The sequence below is a fragment of the Cupressus sempervirens genome, chromosome 2 (genome assembly GCF_028749045.1).
Source record: "Cupressus sempervirens isolate cs-2001-9-10 chromosome 2, ASM2874904v1, whole genome shotgun sequence".
Lineage (NCBI taxonomy): Eukaryota > Viridiplantae > Streptophyta > Pinopsida > Cupressales > Cupressaceae > Cupressus > Cupressus sempervirens.
In genome coordinates this window covers 283442774-283458148 of record NC_143119.1, presented here as the reverse complement: position 1 = coordinate 283458148, position 15375 = coordinate 283442774, and the positions used below count along the sequence as shown (strand labels likewise).

Genomic DNA, 15375 nt, shown 5'->3' with positions numbered 1-15375 from the left:
TCCTACAAGGGTCATTTTCATTTGAGTGAACGATGTTGATAAGTAAGTTGTACAATAAAGTAGTGGCTGGCAACAATCAATGTTAAGGGGCAGTAATATTGTAGTACATTGTCAACAATAATTCTATAAACAACAGTGTCAATTTCATTTACAAAAAACACCCATGTTATGTGGTAGGTCATGATTAATAAATTGTAGGGATCAAAATATTCAAAGCACCTAAAGCAGTCATTGAGAAATAAACACGGCAACATTTGGCTATCAAGAAATATCATCAAGGGATCAATTTTGAAGAAGCTTCATTAAGAAAGGTTATGACCATTCTCAAAGGTTGTCTCATTTCATAAAGACAAAATATGCAAAGCACCTAAAGCAGTGATTAAGAAATAAACAAGGCAATATTTGGTTATCAAGAGGTATAACCTACGGATCAGTTTTGAAGAAGCTTCTTTAAGAATCCAATATTCATGCACATCTCTTCCCACTAGAGACTTCAGTAATTACACATCAGAAATACCACCGATTTTTTTATAGTATACTCTTTGTAAAAAACTATCATTCCATGAATCTTACTGCATATTCTGCATTTCAAACTTCCTAATTTTATGATGTTTTGATAGTCCATTTCATTTGAACACATAGCTTCTAAAACAAAAACTTCAGAGCTGTGTTCTGTTTAAATCAGGTGTTTGATCAGAACTTTGATCCAATATAGTGTAAAACACTAAATAAAACAAAAACGACCCATTTTACATTGAACAATAGTTTTCATGGCTATAGCAGGCTCCAAACATGACTGCTTCAAAGCCATAATATTTGTAAATCGATAGAAAAATCATCTAAGTTAAGATTCATATAAGTTAACAAAGATGGTGACATGTGTTTTGACTATGTCATCTAGAAAGAATCAAATCTTCCTGAATCAGATTTATCCTAGAAATATATTGTAATCCATCAAGTTTGAATTGTGTAATTTCTAAAGTCCATTAGTTTTTTCACTACCGTTTTAAACAATCTATGACATAGTTTAAACCAAAAGTGAAAAAACCAAACCACCTAATTGTTTTCAGCTATAAAAATTTGCCCTACTGAACCATCACTATCTAATCTATATCAAATGTCACCCACACAAGACCAAGAAACATACCCACATTCATGGAATCAAAAACCTCCAAAGATGTCTAAAAATTAGGATCGTGGCCACTACTGAGAAGAAACAATGAAGAAGAAAGAATAGTCATCACAAGAAATAACAACAATTACATGGCAAGGGAGATCAATACAAAAAAAAAAAAATCCACTTCCAACTTGCTAACACAAGGCTAGGATACCCATTCAACAACAACTCACAAATCTAAGAAGGCATATTAATGACTGCACCATCAGGAAGATGATTAGAACAATTGGGTTCTTGTTCTTGATGCTCTTGACGATCCTCATCATCATGTTTGGGAAGGGCACTGCACCTACAAACAAGGCAGATGGGGCACTTGGTGGGCCATGCACCCGTACGATCAACATAAAAAAAATGTTTGCATGAGGGCATCAACTGTTAGAATCTGATAAGATTAATAACCCATAAAACTAGTGCAAAGAGTAAATATCTAAACTATGAATGCAGATGATACAAAATCAAAATAACATCATAGAGTTAGTCTCCAAGAGAGTAATGCAAATGCTAGAAGCAAAATAGCATTAAGAGGGTGCAAAAACAAGAGATGCAAATACAAGCTAGGTAGCATGCTTATATAGGCTAGGAAGAGGGAGGAGGTGGCAACACCAACCAATGAGGAGCAACCATCTATTGGACTAAAGATAGCAAAGTATCTTCCCAAGATAGCTAATGGATGCTCACATGTAGGAAGGTGACACCTCACAACCATTCACCTAATAAGACATGCTTTATTAACCTAAGCGAGATTATTAAAAGTGTAGGAAAAACCTATCAAAATAAAAAAACTACACTAACACCCCCCCATAAGCGAAGCTTAGGTGGATGTAGAAATGGGTCCCGGCAAGTCAAGCTTGATGAGGTACCCATGTACATAAAATTCCCCCAAAAGACAGAGAAAAGAGACTCCCCAAAGAAAATTAGGACTCCAAGTGAGAGGAAGAGACCCCCCCAAAAGATGAAGCATCCCGCACCTCCAGCAAAGCTTGCAAATTTTGTCCGGTTGATCCACTTACATCGAACAAGTTTTCTTCCCTTAGGAAAAGGGACAAGATCCCAAGTGTGGTTCCTCATCAAGGAACTATACTCTTCCTGCATAGCTGTATCCCACTTAAAAATACCAGAAGCCTCATAAAAGGATTGTGGATTTGAGGCAGTAGCAATGAAGACATGTAGAGCATCTTGGAATTGTAAACGAGTCTGCTTGGTGTCTGATGGATCCCCAACCCAATCACCTGCAAACTGCAAGGTCTGTCTAGCCCAAAGTGGACCAAAAGATGGAGAATCTACAGGAGACTCATCAACTTGTGAATGATGACTAGGAGAGGAAGGAGGTGAGTCCTTTGAATCACTCTCTGCATCAAAAGTGGAGGTAGAAGACTGCTCAAATGAATCTGACCCATCAGAAGATCTATCATGTATTCCAAGTGACTCCAATGTCAAAGTAGAAGGCAACCCTGTGACCATGCTCTGCTGGTTAAGCTGATGCAAGTAGTGGAAGTTAAGATGGCCAAACCGCTCATGCCATAATCTGCTCACATCATTAAAGTGAGTGAGTGAAACAATCAAAGGAGGTTCAGGAACAAAGTGAGAAAACATATAGAGTCATGACTGATGATCTGTTCTCCCAACTACAATTGTAGAATCATTGTGCAACTCACATATCTCCATTGAACTAGGAGTGAACTCAACCCACTTGCCTAAACCTGTGTGAGTGATCTGGTGTACCGATTGGAGATTAGTTGACAATGAGGGTACATAAGGAACATCATGGAATGTACCATCCCCCACATCAACAGACCCTCTCCCACACACCTCAACAAGAGTGTTATCACCCATCAAAATAGAAGGCATAGTACATGGCTCCAAGGATGCAAGTTCTTCCTTAGATGAAGCCATTTGGTGTGAAGCACCCGAATCAAGAACCCAAGTGGATGGTGAGGAAGCAACTGAAAAAAGGGCCTTGCCCTTTCCTTTCCCCTTGGTGTTTTCTTTTTCCTTGTTAGACCCTTCATTAGAACTTTGTTTGATAGACTCAGGAACACTGATATTATTCTTCTCAAGAATGTATGTCAAGTGATCAAGTTGTTTCTGCAAACATTTATGTTCATCATGACCAGGTCTTTTACAATAAGCACATTTGACCTTTTCTTTCTTAGGCTTATCACCCTTGGAAGATGGTGTATCAATAGTTGCTTTTGAAGAAATCGACATCTGATCCTTCTTCTCCTCGCTATTCTTTTGTTTCTTGTCCTTACTATTGTTTTTACTACTTTTTCCTTGTTGTTCTTTTGTGCCTTGGTTGACAGCCAAGGCATGTGACTTAGAGGACTTAAGAATGCCCATCTGGATTAGCTTGTCCTGTTCTCGAGTGAGATTGACAGCAAAATCATCTAAAGATGGCATGGTGAATTGAGTACCAAGTGCACCCTTAGTAGCATAGAAGGTAGAGACAAACACAGAATATTCTGAACTTAGCTTAGAGAGAATACTAAGAATCAGTTGTTCATCTTTCTTTTCAATTCCACATTGTTTTAACTGTAGCCTTAGTGATTTCAATTTGGTGAAGAAATCTTGGATTGTGTTGAAATTGCCTGGACTCAAACTTATTAATTCATTTTTCAACATATGACCCCTCATTGAATCTTGTGTGCCAAATAGTGTTTCTAGCTTTGTCCATACTTCATTTGGTGTATCCAAAGACTCAATGTGAAATAGCAAGTCAGGAGAAATAGACAAACACAATGTTCCAAATGCCTCATCACATTTGTTAAACCACTTAGGCTTATCTTCATCTTTAGTAGGTTCAATTTCAAGTCCCATAGTTATCCTATTTAATCCATCTTTCTTTAAGTGAATTGTCATGTGTGATTTCCACTCAAAATAATTGTATGGAGTTAGGATGGGCATATTTGTTTGATCCATGATAAAGAAATGCAGAGAAGAAATGCTAGAAAGAAGAGAACCCAACCACGACAATGCCCCCCCCTTTTTACTCAATCAAAGAACCCCCCTCTAAAGAAATATAATTTGGCACTTTATTCTAGTGCATTTACAACTACCATTAGAAAGAAATACTTATTGGTCTTGATTTTAATGCATTACAAACCCTCATGAAGAGCATATGCTAGAAGTGAAACTTGGGCACAATAATCAAAGAAACAAATAGCACCACTGCGATCTACTCAAAAAATCATGCACTTTCAAAAAAAGAATCGCCTCGATACGAGGTCGTATGAGAAAGTTATGATCCTCCGAAGTTTCCAAAACGAGAACTGTGCACAATCACGACTGAGAGTCTGCAATTTCTGAAGAATTCATGCATGAAAATAAAAAAACAACTCCACTAGTGGATAGAGCACAAAAAAATAGCCAAGTTCATAACAAGAATCATCAAAATCGGAGTCCGTATGAGCAAGAACGAGATATTTGAAAACTGCGTTCAAATCTACAACTGCCAATGGAGAGGGGTATGGTTGTAGCTTTGCATGCTCGATTCTGCAAAATATACAGCTTGCATGCAAAATCTAAAAGATACCCAAATGGTTTTTCGGGGCTGCAAAGAAAACCCAGAAAGCGTTTTTCTTGCTGATGTACAGAAGATGTTGCGGTAGTGTAAATCAGACGCCTTTAACAGTAAAAAATGGCTCCAAAAATCAAAAAATGACCCCAACAACCAGAATATGACATGCAAATGCTAGATCAGCTTTCTAAGTCCATCAATGGCATGCTGAAACCTGCAATATTGATTGAAAACTCCAAATATGCAAATTGGTTGTCAGATTTGAGATTGAAACCCCAGAGAAAAACCGTTTTTGTCAAAACTTTTCTGATTCTCAGGATCATCCAAAGATGCAAGAGAAGAGCATACTTCATTTTTCAAAAAACTACAATAAAGTTTATTAGCCCCCCCCCGAATCTCTCAAATACGGAAACTAAAATCTACTCTTGCACATAGAAAAGCTCTGATACCATGTTAGAATCTGATAAGATTAATAACCCAGAAAACTAGTGCAAAGAGTAAATATCTAAACTATGAATGCAGATGATACAAAATCAAAATAACATCATAGAGTTAGTCTCCAAGAGAGTAATGCAAATGCTTAGTCTCCAAGAGAGTAATGCAAATGCTAGAAGCAAAATAGCATTAAGAGGGTGCAAAAACAAGAGATGCAAATACATGCCAGGTAGCATGCTTATATAGGCTAGGAAGAGGGAGGAGGTGGCAACACCAACCAATGAGGAGCAACCATCTATTGGACTAAAGATAGCAAAGTATCTTCCCAAGATAGCTAATGGATGCTCACATGTAGGAAGGTGACACCTCACAACCATTCACCTAATAAGACATGCTTTATTAACCTAAGCGAGATTATTAAAAGTGTAGGAAAAACCTATCAAAATAAAAAATTACACTAACATCAACAGATGTCTATCTCCATCCTGAAATTGCTCCAAAGAAACAACACACTCCAAATCATTAGTGCTACAAAGTTCATTAAAGTCCTTCTCCTCATCAACCCCATTACCATTCTTGTGATGTGTATAGATGCATACCACAATGGGAAGCTTCTAGATATTAGATTTAGAGAGCCCATGGCCACCCTTTGTGTTGCTAGTGTTTATATCATTTGGAGCCCCATGACCATTGTTATGGTGAGAAGCAGAGGTGTACCAAGCCAACACCAAATAGATGAGAAGAAGAAGAGCCATTCCTCTACAAAGAAGTAGAATGGCCATAAACGCATTCCAAATGCTTCTTTGAGCCAAATTGTGAAAGGTTAACACCATGCTAATGATAGTTCACAAGGAAGTGGGGGAATAAATGGGGGTAAACCTAATGGGAAGAAATTGGGCAAAACCTAGAAGCCCTCTTTTTTTGTGGGGTTTTTATTATTCTAATTTCTTTATAGGAATTGGGGGAGAAATGATTGGTGTATAAATATAGAAATGAGGGGGCAAAGAAGTAGTTTGATTGAGAAGGCGAGGAAACCAAGGGTGTCAAGTATGAAATCATAGTTTTGACCCATCTCATGTATGATGAGTTAAAAGTTGTTGTGTGTGATACTTCTCTAGTGCCTGCTTATTTTTTGATCTTTTTAATGGTTTTTCCCCTATCCTTTTCCATGTTTTTTTTTTGGGGTGGGGGAGGGGGTGTTGGCTGCTATCACGGAAATGGTTTGTAAGGAAGCTATTAAAAGGTGTGTGTTAGTTATTGAGTTAGGTCAAGTGTGAAAAGCATGTGTGAGTGTTTTTATTAGCACTCCATTTTGACTCTTTCATGTTTATGGTTAGCACAACCAAATATCCGAGATTGTTTGAGTTGGCGAGATTGGTTTGCTAGCAAGATTTGAGGTCACATTATTTAGCAACGAGTTAAGATGTGGTATCTTCTACATCCCCCGAAATGAATAGAGTTGGACAAGAGGAACAATCTACCACCCACTACACAGGGTTGGAAAAGAGACGATGGAGTGAATTGGAAAGTGCTATGTTTTCTCCACTATAAAGGTAAGGGGATTCAGAACCAATGGTTTAGAGAGGGGTTGAAGAGGATAATACGATGGGAGCCCACAGTTGTTTTATGCATCACAAGATAGTTTGAACTCATAGAGTTGTAGAGTGACTAGAAAGATGGAGACAAACATAGTAAAAAAAAATTATATTTACCATTACAAAATCAAGAAGAGCATTAACTAGTACAACTTACAAATTTGTTTAAATTAATCATATAGCTAAAATCACAAATATAACTAATTATTTAATTTATTAATTCAAATAAAAAAGATCTATTCAAAATATCCATTTGTTTTCTATTTAAATAATTTTCAGTCTTTTTCCTTTCAAAAACATTGTGATAAATATTTTGTTATATTTTCTTCATCCTCAACGAATTTATTTTTTTCTCTCCTCATGGATACCCCTAGACATTATCCAAATCAAAAGAAATGTAACCAATTGTAAATTAAGGGGAAGAGTATAAACGAGGACCAATTGGAAGTTAATGGCATGTACGTATCAATAGAAAAACCTACTTAATGGAGAGAAAAAGCATTAATCGTGCACGTAAGAGTTAGTTCCCACAAACTTAGATGATACCTAAAAAGGATGGATATATTATGAAGCTCTCTTTTTGCTCTCTTTAACTGAAGTTGATTTTTTACTTCCCACTCTTAGATGAAACTTCTACATTTTTGTGGCTCATTAGCATTTTAAAAGGTGCAAGGTTCATAATGGAGAATTTAATTGAACTAGACACTATATTAAGGTTATCTCTACTTGTAAATGTGCAAGTGAAGTGTTTGAGACTTCAATTTGACGCATAATATAAACTAAAGGAAAATTTTAAATGAAAGGTTTGACAGATCAACAAATTGAACCAGTTGAGGTCTTCAATTTGGCACTAAATAGTTTCAGTGGCTCCCTTCCTCCTCCCTTTGGAATGTTGCTAAACATTAAGAGATCTCATTGGATGAAAATGATTTGTGTGGTAAGTAGTAAATTATAAATCTTTTAATATTTGTTTGCTAATCTAACTTTGGACATAATGCATTTATATATTTACAAATGAGTTTAATATTTTTCTGATAAATTGTCATTTTGCCTTTGTTTCTCTATCCTATTCAATCAATATCCCTTAAAAAAATAAAAATCTTTTCCTTGTAAAAGGCGGGGACTCCGGCTCTTTTAGAACTCTTGTTTTGGAAAGAAATGGCAAATTACTTATCACTATCTTGAAAGCAACAGAGATATTTCGTCTAGAATTTCATATTTAGTATCTTAAAATAATATATCCCACTAAAAGATATTTTATGTATAGAAACGCTAGCAAGTAGAAACGCCTCATTTTACTTTACTAGCTGAACCTATCAATCATCCCCACGTGTCTCAACCTCATTTGAGATATTTTGTTCTTCTTCCCGCGCAGAGGTTTCCTTATACAGCTCATGGTGCGTGGTGTAGCAGCGGATGAGGTTTCAGTCTATAAATACCCCATTTTGCGCATTGATTCATCACAACAAATCTCACCTCAGCTCATCGCAAGTTTACATACATCCCATCTTTCCGTTCCTCATTCTTTACTACAAATCCAAGTTCAGCTCATCACGAGTTCGAATCTCACCAGCTACTGACTGCCCCTGTAGCCACACTGCTTTACAATTGCAAGGCTTCCTTCCCATTACAACCTTCGATTCTCTGCTTTTCTTGCAATCGAACATGGTTAAATCCTTGGCAAAGCAGGATCCCCAGAACAGCGTAGAGAAGATGCAACCTCAATTCAAGGGAGCGAGGATGAGAAAATGGGGGAAATGGGTTTCTGAAGTGAGAATGCCCAATTCAAGAACCAGAATTTGGTTGGGATCTTACGATACGGCGGAGCAGGCAGCCCGAGCTTTCGACTGTGCGGTGTATTGTCTGAGAGGATCGAATGCAGATTTCAATTTCCCCGAATCTTTGCCGGAAATTCCATCGGCCTCTTCGCTCTCTCCCGCTCAGATTCAAGCTGTTGCAGCCAAATTTGCCGTAGAAGAATTTCGGCAGCCAGTGGAGTACAGCAACACATTTTCTGCTTCTGAATCGCAGTTGTGCGTAGAAAGCGAAGAGAGTGTAGAGGAGCAGAATTGGATATTGTTGGATTCACTCCTTGAAGAAGTTGAGAGCGGGCTGTCTTCATCAAATTTAGAGAAATTCCCTTCATTTCGGGATTTTGATTTTGTTTTGCTTGAGTGAAAAAACAGGGAGGCCCTTTTATATGCCTTGGGAAGGCTGGCGCATCTGGTTTCCTTTCCTTCAGGTTGCCCAAGAGTAGCTTTAATGGCAGCCTCTGTCAAAATTAATTGGGATTCTCTTGTAAATATACAGTGTTGTGCTCAATATTCGGAGTGCTTGGGGTTCCCTCTAACAGCTAGAACTGAACGGACTGGGTTAATTCTAGCGTACGAAATAGCGGGGGTTTTATGCCGCTCTTCTACTAAATTCCAATTCTTTATTCATCAGAATTTAACTGTGCACTTTTTCACTGATATTCAGGAGCTATATTTTCCGAAGAGTGTTTTCCAAAACAAACTTAGTATAAGAATAAATGTAATAACTAGTTTATATATATATTTTTATATATAAAATAAGTCGAGAGATATCCTTCTCCAGGCGTCTATTTTTATAATTCCATAATTTTCATCATCCCATATTTATGCGAGTCTAAGAGGCGAGAGGAAATGATTTGAAACTCTTGATCTGCCTCATTTTTACTTCATTTTCCTCTCTGTAATTTTCACAATTTTAATTATATTTAGTCTATTTTTATTTTCTTTCTCTGACATGTAAATGAAAGTCAATTTATTTTCAAAATAGAAAATGTTTACATTGAAGATTGTTGCCACTATAGAAAGCCTCTTGGCTTAATTAGCATTCCTCCTATCTAGCATCTATCATAATACTACTCCAACTTAAATATCTTTAATAACATAATTTCTTTCTTTACAGATTAAGTTTAGTTTGCTTACAATTCTATTTACAAAACCTTCAACAAATATCAATTTCAAAAATAATGGACTATTCCTGATTTGAAATGGCAATCCTATATAGACAAGCAAAACATTTTACGAGAGTGTTTTTGAATTAAAAGCAGCGAAAACTAGGGCGCTAGCCCTTAAATAGTCAAACTGGTCAACTACCAGTAGAATACCAACAACCAAAACTACCCCCTATCACTTAATAAAACAAAAAACATAGTTCGAAAACATAATTAAAAGAGTATCAACAGGCTTGACATACATACTGCCTCTATTAAAATTAGAAAAGCTACAGAAATATATGAACAAAGGCATAACAGCCTTAAACCCATCCTAGTTCAACAACCAACAAAAAAATGACATGGAAAACCAGAAGGGGAGAGCCATTAAGGCTTCTTAGTCTCCTTCCTCCCCAGGAGGATGTTTGTCTAATCTTCCGCAAGGAAGTCGAACAACATTTTGGAGTCCTCCTTTGGCAAATCTTTGTGTGCGTCTTTTAGCAGGTTAAGTGTGGTGGCAACAACATGTGTCGCTTTGACAGTGAACTTTGTCAACAGGAGCATTCGTTCTTCCAACACATGAATTTTTTCCCACACCTCATTGCCAGCCTTCTTCTTGATCTCCACGTTGACCTCCTGCATGTTGCTAGGAAAGCCGTCTGCCTGCACCATAGTAACATCTTGCACAATCGGGGGGTTAGTGTTATCTTTGGAAAAAGCCCTAACAGGGAAGGAAATCGTTATAAGGGAGAGCACTCTATCCACTATTTCGGGGAACTGGTCCCGAGTTAAATCCACACACCCCAACCCAATGGTGGTCGAAACATGCGACACCTCCTTTTTCTCCTTCATCCCCTCTCTCGAGCTAGACCTAGAAGAATATGAAACCTCCTCTTCCTCCTCCTCCATTCTCCCCTCCCCAAAATTCAATGCCTTCTCTTTCATCCTCTATTTGGAACGACCCGTGTCTTTCGAATTCGACTCCTCCTCTTGCGAGGCCCCAACTTTCAATTTCCTCTTAGCATTGGACTTTGCTATTCTCCCTGACCTCCTCCTACCCCCTCTCCCCTCTAATTTCTTGAACATAGTGAGAGCAACCCCTCTCTTAAGTTTTGAGGTTTTTCTTCCACCAAGTGATGCTTGAGAAGACCTTGATCATTTTATTGAAAGAGAATCAAGGATGTACAACATGTCATTGGCTTAACAAGTTGACATCACATACCTCTATCATTAGGGATAGTTTTGGAAACAATGGGCTATTTCCACCTATTGAGCTCTATAAATATGTAGCTTCTTAGTGTATTTTATGGTGATAGGTTAGATTATCTTCTAAGGAGCATTTGTTTGTAGAATATTTTTTAGAATTGCTCTTGTTGTGTCTACTTCTGATGGGCATTGGCTCTAGACATTATATTGTAGCTTTTGTTGTTGCTGATAGTTTTTGGAATGTCATTTTTTTTCGAAAAAGGTTTTCCCATGTATATTTAATGTTGTAAGTTCATTAGCTTAAATATGATTTTGCAGGTGTTTATCTAGTTTGAATTAGTTTAAAGGTTTGCAACATTTTCTCTCTCCTCTTAGATTTAGTATTTGAAACTATTAATCTACATTTGGCTTCCTTTTAAAGATGTGAAAATATTATCTTTTAACTTCTAATCTATTATAATAATTTGTCATAGTTCAATACCAAATAAATGCTTACACTAACAATCAAATACCTTCTCCCTAAGATTAAATGAAAACATACTCAAAATCGTATCATCATAATCTTTAAAACCTCTTTTTACTCATAAATATGAACTCTCATAACTATAAAGTTAAACATTACACTTCATAAATAATTTATTCTTAAACCCTAAATCAATTTATAAAATTCCAATTTTTGAATAAAAAATTAATAGCAAACTAATTTGTTATCATTACTACAATAGCCTAGTCCTAAATGAAATGTCCATAAACTTAAACCTCCTACATTTCCTGACACTAAAGCATTATCACATACCAGAGCCTAGAGCATCTTTCTTTAATGTGTCTAGTTCTTTTCCTTATATAAAATAACAATAGTGACATTGATTTGGAACCTACACTTGAGAACAATTCAATCTACTCCGAGCCGGAGATCCAACAACACCAGTTTATCTCGTCGGGAACAATTCAATATGCCAAAGTAAAGTGGAAATTATCAAAATGGACATATCCTCCTCATTACAATTAAACTAAAATGCTACTTAGTTGACTCAAAAAAATAGATTAAAAGCATTTAAATTTTTAACTATAGCCTACTTTTTTCAAGAAATGTGATTTTTTTCTATTTATTAGACTCCTTGATAAATTTGACTATTTTCCTTATAAGTATTGAACTCAATTTGGTAGCATATATTATGGTGTTCAAGATAATATACCACAAGGCACCACTATATGATTCATTATCCACATTTTCCCATCTTTGTCTAATCTTCATCAAGATAATGTTTGTCTTATATTTGATGTCACAATTTCCTATTGATATCTTTGGACCCTAAGAAATCATCTCTTTTAAGCTTTCATGACTCATAATCAAATCCATTAGAATTCTCAATATGTAAACAACATGTGCTTATCATAAATTTTTAGCCACATCTAGGTCCAAAAATTCTAAGCGAATACCCTCTCTAGAACTCCCACTACAACCTCAAGAATATAGAACACTATAAGAAAGTTGTACCCCTTGTCAAATATTAGTACAACTTGAACTCCCCTCCTTTTACACCATTCCCCCTATTGAAATTTGACTTTCCTTATCCTCTTCGTCCTCCTCCACCTTGTCTTACAATCACTTATCTTAACCGAGCCCCCCCCCCCACCCCCCTCTATTTCTACTCCCTTCTAAGCATTAGCTACTTAGCCTAAAATATATCCATCTCTAGCCTTGGTCTAACTTCCAATCATGTTGAAAGCTCTTATATTGTTCTCACTTGAGATAAAGTTTGTATAATTTAAACATGTTATTGTATTTACCATAGGCAATATACTCTTGTAATCACTAATTCATAACCACACTACAACATTTGGGGTCAAATTGCGACAAAAGGGTAATTTTCATTTTTTTTTGCAATTGTCCCCGACACCGTCACAATATTGACGTTGGTGTCGCAATTGCAATGCCCACATGATTATAAAATAAAATAAAATGACATAAATCATATGCATTTGATCAATTGCGAAGAGTGGAGAGCTACAAGCTATGAAGAATAGAGAGCTGTGAAGAGTACAACTCCATTTTTCATGCCCATGCACTTGAAGGTCTTGTTGTGTCCATGCCCTTGAAGGTCTTACTTTGCCATTACCTTGCCGTGCCCATGCCCTTGCCTACTATATTAGGTATTTTTGTGTTTATTAGGTATTCAACTCATTCTATTCTAATTCTATAATGAGAGATCTAATTCTATTCTTGATTTTATTCATAGTTGTTTCGATTTCAAACTATTTGACTAAAAATTATTAAAAGAGCCCCGTAGGATTGTAACATTTTATTCCATAAAATGGAGCACACTCGTAATGTTTTACTCAACCTTACATCTGCCAAAAGTAGTTAGTTGAGCGTTATGTTGGAACATACCACATGAGCCAATGGTTTCTTTGTAATGAATCACTTCAACTTTTTACATTAGAAAGAGGGAGGATGAAGGAAATTATTATCGATAACCTCCATAATATTATTGGCCTCCATAGTGTTGTTGGGATTCGTGGAAATGCCAAGGGTAACAATATCCATATAAAGAAAGCGATAGAAAATGACTTAGATTTAGAAATAGAGATAATGTTGGTGTATGGGGCCTTTTCACATTTGTTACAATTCCAGTGTTGTAGCTATTGTTTTCTCATAACGAGATTTCATGAGTCTACAAGTGATTCATGCTGCAACTCTGACTCCAAACAATGAGGAAAAAGATCAATAGAATTTTCATGCACCCTTCCATGTTGCATCATCACAAAGAGGAATAGGCATGGTAGTGGTGAATACTTTGTTTCACTGCCCACAATGGTCATTGTGCAGATTGGATGAAGATTCATGCAAATTTCTGCATGCCATAAACCAACCAGAAGAAATCTATTCCATGCAAATAATTCAAGCAATTTTTTGTGACTAAGAATGAGTCGGTAATAATGATTATTACCTCCAAATGACTTCCCAAACCATATGCTATTCATTGGGAGAAATTTTGGTGAAGTCTCTATTGTTTCTAGAGCATCTAGAAGCTGAAAAAAGGCCATATTTTTCAATTACAGGATTCAACTTTTTCAATGAATGATATGTAAAAATGTGCAACATAGCATCACTCATAGTACTTGTTTGCATTCTCAAATGAGAGAGCCTAATTCATGACTTTGTCTTGGATCTATAATATTTTCTTACATATGAAAAACCATAGTATGTATATGGTTTGATGGACTTCAAACCTTCTATCAAACTAGGTGTTGTTGTAGCATGAAGATTCAGAAATTGGCTCGAAATATCCAGCCACAAGCTTTGATAAAAATCTCGTGTTCTGCATCTATTTCAAAGAATATTGCATCTCTTCAATGCTTGCAAATAATTTTCCTACAGCATTGAATATATCCTTAGCTTGTGTATTAATGGTTTTCTACAAATGAGATAGCTTGTGGTTGAGAAATGTTGGGGTAGGGAACTTGCATATTGGATGAAGATTTATCAATAGCATGGCCAGAATGTTAAATATCGTTGATTTATCACTAGTACAAAATCTTAGAGTCAATTGTTAAATGTTTCTTGATTTGTTCTTTCTTAGAGTATTTTCATTCATTCTAAGGGTAGATCTTAAGACATGGTTCAAAAAATCAAAATACTTCACCCAATATATCTATTTGAAAATTTATTCCACCTTAAATTACTTAGCTTCTTCTATCTTTCTTCTCTTTTTTCCAAGCTTACAAATGAAGCTCACGTTTTGAAGTGTAACTTGTAAGTTATTTGAAAAAATATTCCACACCTAACATCACTTAACTTTTTCTTTCCCCTTGTGTTTTTATATAGTATTTATGAGTTTTAGATATCTTCAAATTAGATATCTCTCAGCTTGATTTACAAAAAAAATTAATTAACTTTTTAGGTATGCTAGTTTATTTCTTCTATTCTTGCAAGGATAGTTTTCTCCTTTTCCCTTTCATGTCGAATTTAGGCTTTGAGGTGTAATGGTTAGGTCTTAGTATGTCAATTGAAATGTGTTTGACATTCAAAATAATGGAAAAATAAAATTAGATTAGCAATTCAATTGTTAAGAAAACCCATAATTGAGGTGTTGTAGCTTCATACTCAAAGCAATGTGATAAACGGAAGAGGATATCATCACCTTCACTAAAGTATACTAGGGGAGGAAAAATTAAGTGTTGCATGCAGATGGTTGTGCCAACCAAAAGATTAACTAGAGAGAAATATGGTAGGAGCCCATAACAAGGTTATTTTTATTGGTGAATGCTAACTTGGTCTCTACAGTCATTGTTATTTCCAATATAAAATCCATTGTCAACATCCATGTATTTCAGATCTTCACATTTCACTTCATTTGCATTTCACCCAAATGAAAACTACTGTATAATGATTATCAAGGTTTGTAATAGATTCATCAATTTTGTTCTCTGGATGAAAACTTTAATGTTGTCTTTTCTTAGCATAGAAATTTGTGTTGCTCCA

The 15375-nt window shown here is 36.0% G+C and overlaps 2 pseudogenes; one reads left to right on the top strand and one right to left on the bottom strand.

Moving 5' to 3' along the window:
* Positions 1 to 1354: 1354 nt before the first annotated feature.
* On the bottom strand, positions 1355 to 5962 carry LOC149572164 (uncharacterized; annotated as a pseudogene).
* Positions 5963 to 8204: 2242 nt separating this feature from the next.
* LOC149572163 (ethylene-responsive transcription factor ERF017 pseudogene) lies at positions 8205 to 9507 on the top strand (annotated as a pseudogene).
* Positions 9508 to 15375: the final 5868 nt, after the last annotated feature.